Here is a 9355-nt window from a genome sequence, read left to right on the forward strand (position 1 = left end):
TATCGTCACTCACATCAGCAATACTTTAGCCACTAAACAGTAAGCACCTTTGGCTTTCGTAAGAAACACAGGAGGTAAGAACAACTTGACGAAGCCAGTCTGTGAAACTCCAAAACATGACCCCGACCAACCTTAACATGTTTGGTCGTGGTTTTGAGTGTGAAACTCGTTCCAGCTTGTAACGTTTTTGTGTGGAGTTGACATTTGAAAATGTTGTCCCGTTTGCAGTCCAGAAGGCCTAATGTATTGTAGCCTAAGTAATGTAAGTAATGTAGCAAGTATAGCTATTTATTCGCAGCAGGATAACAATTGTTTTTTTGTCCCGTTTAAAAAAAATTAATACGTATTAGCCTGCCCTACACGGAGCATATTAAAAGCATAACATGACACAATTATCTTTTTACAGTACAGTACATGTTCAAATAAAGTAGGCCTCCTGTAGTAGGGTACCAAGGGGCTAGTAGTAGTAGCTACACATTGGCAAATTATGTATTTTATTAGACTTCTAAAAGACTCGCTGTGCCAGTCAGTAGCCACACGAGGGAGCCAAAGAGAAATTAATGTCAATGTGAGGGAGTGGTTGGAGAAACAAACATGGTTCCTGTGGAGTGTGGAAAGAACAGAAAAACATCCAGGCAGAACAGGTCTTTAATTCTTCTCCATGGTGAGAAACAACCACCAGACCAGCACTATCTTAAGATCTTTTTATCGTGTTGTTTCGTCCAGTCATGATTTCAGTGCCTCTTCGTTCTAATGTGCGACATTCAGACAAGGATAAATCAATGCTCTCCTATTTGCTCTGTTGGTGATTATTGACTTGAGATCTGAGGTCTCTTTTTTAAGACTTCCACTGAATCAATTTCCTCCCCTGGAACTGGAAGACATTTTTGGCTCCGTCAGGGTCCAAAAACCCCCTTCCAGTTGCTGGGAAACCACTCCAGTGATTTGTGTCTTGTCAGAGTGCATAGACTGTCTCTGCTGCGACATCGCTGTACGCTGTGAGCACTGCCAAGGCTTAAAAAAAGAGCTCCGCGCGCAGCCAAACCCAAGCGTCGGTGCCGGGGGTGTAGTGGGGGTTAGGGGGCATGTATCAGTAGCCCGGCTGCCCGTAGCCCCCCACCCCTTCTGTCAGACATATACTACTACTGTTTATCGACTACAACTGTATGATAGGTCTAGTTAGTAGGCTATAGGGCCAGGCTATATAATATGCTTTGATTCCTATTTGAGTGTTAACTGGGTTTCAGCGTTTGAGATTTAAAATTGGAACATATACTTGGCAGCCAATCTATTGCATTTGATAATTAATTGATAGTCTGGATGTCAGAGCAGCACACCTGTCAGTTTCAATCGCTTGATGTGCACATGTGCATGTGTGCACATCTGTATGTTCTTGTCTCTCTTGGTGTATGCGATTTGCATAACCATGATACAAATGCACCACCATTTTTTTTCTAGATATTTGTTTGTGTAATAATGATATACTTGCTTAATAAACAACAGGACTCATGTGCTCTCCTCTGCTGTGTATTTCATTCAATTGTAATGGAATTAATCACATTTTGTTTTTCTGAAGGGAATTCTTCATAAGACCTGTGAGGCACATGGATACAGCATGTTTTAATTTACATAATGAGTTTATTATCGCTTGATTCAAAAAATAAAAACTGCAGCTGAAAATCAATATGTTAATGCTTAGCATTCATTGCCTTTGTTCTGAATATGACAGAACATGTTGTGCTACACTGAAAGATATCTGGTGTTCATTTGAAATTTGTAAATCAATTTGTTGGCCATGGATACTAAAACAAAAGGATAAACTCCGAACAGCTCTCGCTTGAAAATGTTGGCCAGACAGACTTACTGACAGAGTGGCTTATAACTGTGGTTGCCGCTGACATTTTCATTAAAAAAAATCCTCAAAAATTGACCTGTAGAATAGGGGTTCCACCAAGTCCAATAAATGGACACAATATGTACACTAAGTATTAGTATTCCTTGGTGCTGTTTTTTTCTTTTGCACATACAATATGCCAAGCTTTTAGCATTGTGTGGCTTGGGGTGATATACTACTAGTCCATTTGGTCAATTGTTACACTGTATAATATCGCAAATTCGTCCTTATTCTACCTCCGTTCTATCTTTTGTTTCCTCACACACAGCACCTCCAACTTGGTACACCGTAAAATCCTCTGTTTTAATTTAACTCTAACACTGAAATTGTAACCAAATGAGGTCAAATGTACAACCTCATTTGGTTACATTTGTACACTCATGGAGTTAAAAGAAGACTGAGGATTTTGCAGTGTAATCAACGTATTTACTGTATACATTCTCTCTGCCTCTGCTCCCACCTGTCCGTATCTCTCTCTCTCTCTGTCTCTTTCAGAGCTCTGACCCACTGATGACCTCACTCTCTCTCACACACACACACACACACACACACACACACACACACACAAGCGCACACAGACACAGACAGCTCACCTTGAGAGCATTTCCCTCGTTGTACCAGCATGGATTAAGCCCACATGGGAATTCTGCTCTGTCAACACTTTCATTTTATGCAGCCGCACTACCGACAAATAACCCTGTAGCTTTTATGGATGTTTACTGTTTGAAGCCCTGGGGTAAAACACCTTTTATTAGCACAGCGGAGCTCATTACATAAACATCTTCAGATCTCATATCTCCTAATAATATGGTGCTCCACATGTTGGGTAGTGTGTGTGATCTTTAAAGGTCAAGTTAATAAAAGTCTGAACATGACAATACTAGCGCTGACAGTGTTAACTTCTGTTCTAATCCCGTTTCTACTGTGAGATATTGTAGAGCAATAGCATTGGACTGTCTCTTCTCCACTACCTTCATCTCTCTATCTCTCTCTCACGCATGCACGCACGCGCGCACACGCACACGCGCACGCACACACACACACACACACCTTGCCCTGTTTTCTCACCCTACCTCCCCTCTTTTTCTCCCCCCTTTGTTCCAGTCTTTCCCTTCCATTCTCCGGCTCATCTGGATGGCTCAGTCAGTGCTGTGTGAAGACCCATTGTGTCAGGAGGTCAGAGAGTGTCAGCAAGGGGACAATGCCAGGGTCAGATGCACTGTGAGGACGGCTGGACGGCCTGGCAGCACAGCACCACAGAACCGCAGCAGTGGAGGAAGAGCAGTGGTGGACGTAAAAGTATGACTACCACAATGTAACAATTACTGTTAAACTGACTTGCTGGGCAGATACCTCCTATCTCCATATTCTTTTTATATAAATATTTTTTCTTTCTATATATTTCTTTTTTTCTAAATTAACGCCCGACAATGAAAAGTTGAGTTATGGTATTGTAATAATCACATTGACATCAGTCGGTGTACATGAATGTGTTATCATACTACCAAATATTTATCTTGTGATCAGACGATGTGCAATCTTCAAGTTTTGAAGATGGAAGCAAATTTGACAGTACGAAATAGAATAATCGATAATCTTGTCTTTCTCTCTACAAATTAACTGAAATATGGGTGCTTTGGGTCCCATTTTATTCTTTAAACAAAGCCTTGGCTGTACCCTTTATTAACTGACCTGCTGTCACCCAGCCAGGAATGAATCCATACTCTCTGATTATGATAGAGTTCACTCACAGCAAACCGTAGATAATTATATGGAAGTAAAGGGGTCATCGGTCCTTACTTCATTTCATGGTCTTTATTTCATTGCTCTTTGTAAACATACTGCTTTTGTTACATACTGAGCATACAGTAAATTGTAGATGTGGTCAAGGTAGACCTATTTGTTATTTATTATTTTACATTTATTTTTACCAGGAAGTCCCATTGAAATCAGAAATGTTTTTACCTGGCCAAGGTATAGCGGACAACACAAATCGCTACAATGCGACATTTTATGCAACATACATGCAATGGTTGTACATTATATAAAAAATAAAATCCACAATAAAAATGACTGAAGAAGGCTATTCAACCATAATGGCCTCTCAAGACTATGAGCTCAAGTTCTGAAGGCTTAAACTATTCCATTGCATAGTCCCAATCAGCTCAGCAACTCACGGCTATACCCTACCCTCATTTCGCCTTTCCATGACAGGACCAGGTGCTAGTGCGTTCTAAATGGGCCAAGTGGGGCTAAACGTCTGACATTGTTGACTACTGATTGGTCAGAGAATCTTCACTAGCGACAGACGCATCCTTTGACGGTTGCGCACGAGTTCCGAATATGGTAGTTGTGAGCACCTGTCATTGTAGTTTGTAATGGTGTAGACCTACATTCTATGTTTGTGTGTGCACATGTGTGTACTACTACTGTATGCATGTTATTAATTCATGCTGAGGTGAGGACTCAGCCTTTGCTTGATCCATGGTCGATATGATACGCAGGGCAGCAGAGAATCTGCCTGCAGCCAACTGTCCACACACGTTCTCTGCACACACACATGCGTGCGCACGCACACACACCTCGGTTCCTCAGGTTACTACTGCCATAGTACCAGCCCCCCCCACCCCCATCTCCTCTGCTCAACTCCCCTCTTCACTCTAGGATGCGGGTAAAGACAACCATGCTGAGGTAGATAGCTGTCAGGGGGAATTAGACAGTAGCAGACAATTTGATTTCTCTGTCTACACCACTTCCTTTTATCCTACACAGAGAGAGAGAGAGAGAGCGAGAGAGAGAGAGAGAGATAGAGAGAGAGAGAGCAATGAGGGTATTCTACTCTCATAGGCAGCAGGCCAAGAGAGAGAGTCTGTCTGTGTGTGAGAGAGAGAAGCAAATCAAGGAAGAGGGATGGAACCAGAGGTGAAAACGACCAAGAGAGAAGAGGAATTAAATGTCAACCTATAACCTATAACCATTACATTCCCTGTGCTACTTTTAAAAGAAGAGAATAAAACCAAGTAAGATAAGAAAGAGACTGCATGGAGTGGGAAGGAGGGGAAAAGACGGCAAAAGATCGAGCATGTCAGTGGGAGAGAAAGCACAGCCCGAAACAATGGGAGAGCCCATCCAGGCAGGCACTTAATAGTCCACCCACTCACTGTTGTCTAAATGGGCAGATTGACGCCTGTTAGCTCCTCTAATAGAAGCTATAATGGAGCTCAGCTTTAGGTGGGTGGCAGGGTCGGAGTGATCCTCCTGACCCGAGTAACTCAATTCCACTGTTCTGTTGTTTCATTTCAGCTCCTCTTTGCACACCAAGGTAGTGTGAAGATGGCGTCTTGAGATTTTATCAACCCACCAGATTTCAACGGTTGTGGTGAGGCCGTCCTGCTATGCGGTAATGTGGCTTGGTTGAAGTATTTATTGTGTAACCATGTGTGATCAAAAAAGAAATGATCAAAGTGAGAGGTAAATGGTTGAATTCACATTCTAATTTACACAGACCAGTCCTTACACACCTAGCCAGGTTTGTGGCAGTGCTACATGAATAAAGAAACTTCCTTATGGCCCCTGAACTAATATAGAATAGAACAAGAATAGAAACATTTTCAATTATTTAGAGCTCTTTATTAAAAATATAAAAATAAGCAAAAAGAAAAAGCTAGAAAATTAAAAATATTATAATTTACACTAGACTGTAGAAGTTCAGTATCATTAATTCCAGAGCCACTACTGACCATTTTGAGTGCCACGTTCAAAATGTTATTGCTCTTGTAGAAACAGTATTTGGCTAAAAGTGATGTGATTATCCATATCAAATGAAGGTAGTATGTCTGCACACCGCTCTTACGCTCCCAATAGTATTTATTAGAGATTGAATCCTATCTCTAATAAATACTACTGGGAGCTTAAGAACGGTATGTAGACATCCTACCTTATTTCTGTATGTATATTTTTTGTTCAGCACCCGTCAACTTTTTCTGAGATGTGCGTGCTTCCATTTTGGATCTTATCTCATTATGGGGGGCGACTGTGGCTCAAGAGGTAGAGCAGGTCGTCCAATGATCCATGGGTCGGCGGTTCGAATCCCGGCTCCTCCTGTCTACATGTCGAAGTGTCCTTGGGCAAGACACTGAACCCCAAATTGCTCCCGATGTGCAGGTTGGTGCCTTGCATGGCTTCCGCCGCAATCGGTGTATGAATGTGTGTGTGAATGGGTGAATGTAATGCACAATCTATGTAAAGCGCCTTGGATAAAGGCGCTATATAAATGCACCATTTACCATTTATCCATATCAAATCATCAAGAGGGACAATTGTGCCGACTGGCTATTTGGCTACCATTTTTTATGTGATTTCATTTCATACTGTAAATGATTAAAGGGGCTCTGAGAGGTTGCTTTCACGTTTACTGTCAGTTTTACAACCTCAAAATCGTTTTTTGTGGGTATTGGCCAAGTCCACCTGGTTGCCATAGCGGTGTGATATCCAACCACAACTGTATGTGGGTTGGTGAAAAAAATATGGCTTGGGGAGGAGGCAAGGTTTAGTACTGAGCATTACAATATGAATACAGCTTAAATATACAGTACATCCTACTAACCTACTTGATCCCACCACATACACACAGACATGCAGAAAGACATACATAAACACAAAAGCACACCCTGTTCTCTGGAAAGCCTCAGCCCAGCTGGGGACTCATGCAATATGAAAGCTGTTGACTCATCTCCGTGAGGTTCAGCTTGGCCTCAAGTCATCCCAGTTTCACCGAGGCCTGTAGTCACTCTCTCTTTCTCTACATTAAGGGACTGGTGCACTGACACAATATATTTTTTATACCGTACGACGCACACTCAGGTCAAAGAAAAAAATATTGTTGTTGCTGTTGTGGCAAATGTTTAAAGCACATGCCCGTGTGCGCACACACACACAAGCACACACACACACACACACACACACACACACACACACACACACACACACACACGCACGCGCGGTCCATGTGAAAATGTGTTATTTTTGGGGGCATTTTCAAGTCTTTTCAGTGATAGTGGAGAGAGACAGGTAATGTGGAGAGAGAGAGCCGGGGAATGCCATCCAGCCAGGGACCATGTTCTGTAACCAGGGAATCTCTCCAGCAGATTCAGAAATCCCCTATTTTTGGATGGTTTTCCAGATTGGGGACTTTGTGATCAGGACATTTTGCACCTAGTATGCATAGTATGCAGCCCAACCACATGGCCACTGGGGAGCCGCCCAACATTCTTGTTTTCTTAATCATAAGATTTATCACACTTTTGTCTGTGCTCTTGGAACAAAAACACAAACTCTTTATGTTCAAGTTCAAGTTTACAGGTTTCTTTTTTTAATGTTTTTTTTTGTGGCTTTCGCCTTTATTTTATATTTTTCATGGAGGGACAGACAGTAGGCTGGGTAGAGAGATGGGGAAGTGTCATGCAGTAAAGGCCGTCGGGATCGGGAGTCGAACCCGCGGCACACTGCCAGACTGGATTACCAGCCAAGGTGCCTGGACCGCTGAGCCACGGCCCAGGCCAGTTTACAGGTTTCTGTTGGAGACTCTGGTGGATGATCTGATTGGATCTCTCCTCCAGAGTGTCCAGCAGGACTCAATTCAATCATGCCCTGTGTGTGTGTGTGTGTGTGTGTGTGTGTGTGTGTGTGTGTGTGTGTGTGTGTGTGTGTGTGTGTGTGTGTGTGTGTGTGTGTGCGTGTGTGCGTGTGTGCGTGCGTGCGTGCGTGCGTGCGTGCGCGCGTGTGCTGTGCGTGCGTGCGTGCGTGCGCTGGGCTTCATGCACCGGCTCTGCTTTTCTGTTATTGCTTTTGGATATGTAATGCTGGCAGTAGCCATTGGCCCATTGTGTCCCTTGTTGGGACAGTAATTACTCTTCACTCCATTGACTGGTGCATTGACCACACAGACACACACACGACAGACTCGAGTTCTGTTCGTGTTTGGTACATTTGTCAGTGCAGATTTAGTTGAATATCCCATCATGGCTCACGGGCCCAGTGGTTTGCATATTCCTTCTCACCAGGGGCGCAACACTGAACTCTCTATAGCGCTTATAACTGTGGGGCTAATACTGGGGGAAACGACCCTGCATCCACTCCATAGGTGGGGTGCCAAAACCCCCGTCCACACACACTTTCACAGTAACTGTTAACTGCTGCTGGTGCCTCTCGGCCCGGCGGCTATGCAGAGACCTTCCTTATACACCACCACCCCCTCTCAGCTGTGGGTTGCCAGATCCTCAGTAAACCACCCTCGGCTGTGGGATGCCAGATCGCAGCGAGCCCATGTAGTGTGTAGGGGGTCTGAGGTGCTGGCTGTGGTCTGGTGCCATGCTGAGCCTGCTTATTATCTCCAGATGACATCAGCATGAGCAGCAGATGCCTTTTTGGCCACAGGGGCTGGAGAGGGAAAGAGAGAGAGGGGGGGGGGACACTGCACAGAACTTAAGTAGAGACTGAGCTCCATGTCCTTACTAATTGTGTTAAATATGCATAAGTTAAGAATTATTATTACCGAATTAGACTCTCGGCGTTCAGCAGTGCAGAAAAGCTGGCCCTTCTCTAGGGAGGAAATTCCCCAGTGCTCCACAGACACCACCGCTACGGTTGGTAACTGCATGCTATACGAGAGACAGTGTGAGTGATCACACCAGGGAGAGAAGTTAATGAGAAAGACCTTTTAATTGTTTCCAAGTCTAACTTGAATAATTATTGTTGCTAGCCACGGTTCACCTGCATTTCTTCAATGTAATTGTTCTATACTCCGAGTTATAGCTATATTCATATTGTGTGTGTGTCAGTGTGTGTGTGTGTGTGTGTGTGTGTGTGTGTGTGTGTGTGTGTGTGTGTGTGTGTGTGTGTGTGTGTGTGTGTGTGTGTGTGTGTGTGTGTGTGTGTGTGTGTGTGTGTGTGTGTGTGTGTGTGCCCATTACATTTTCGATTTTAACCACTTTAACTATTATTTTATACTTTGGCTATTCACAAATAGCAGATATATAAGCTCATAGCGTGTCACTTTATGCTGCAATATGAGCTTGTAGATCTGCTATATGCTTTTAATCTTGAAAAGTTGTGCAAATCTTTGTATATAGGTATATATACCTGTATAATCTTTTTATTATTATTATTATTACCCTTATTATTATTTTAAAGATAATTTTTACCTCAAATCTTACAGCTTCTGGGGGGTCCCTGGAACAAATTATTTTGAGATGGGGGTTCGTGGCCAAATACATATCATTTTGCGGTTCCAACCTTGGCATGAAAACGTTTGAGAACCACTGACCTAGTAACAGGTGTTTCAGAAAACTGTTAGGATTTAGAAGATTTGAATTGTCCTCAGATCTTCATGGGTTAATACTAGTATACAACAAATACACACAAACGGGAGTAAGTATATTTAAAACATTAAAACCTGAGGCT

Source organism: Electrona antarctica, assembly GCF_951216825.1.
Source record: "Electrona antarctica genome assembly, chromosome: 4".
In the NCBI taxonomy this organism is placed as follows: Eukaryota; Metazoa; Chordata; class Actinopteri; order Myctophiformes; family Myctophidae; genus Electrona; species Electrona antarctica.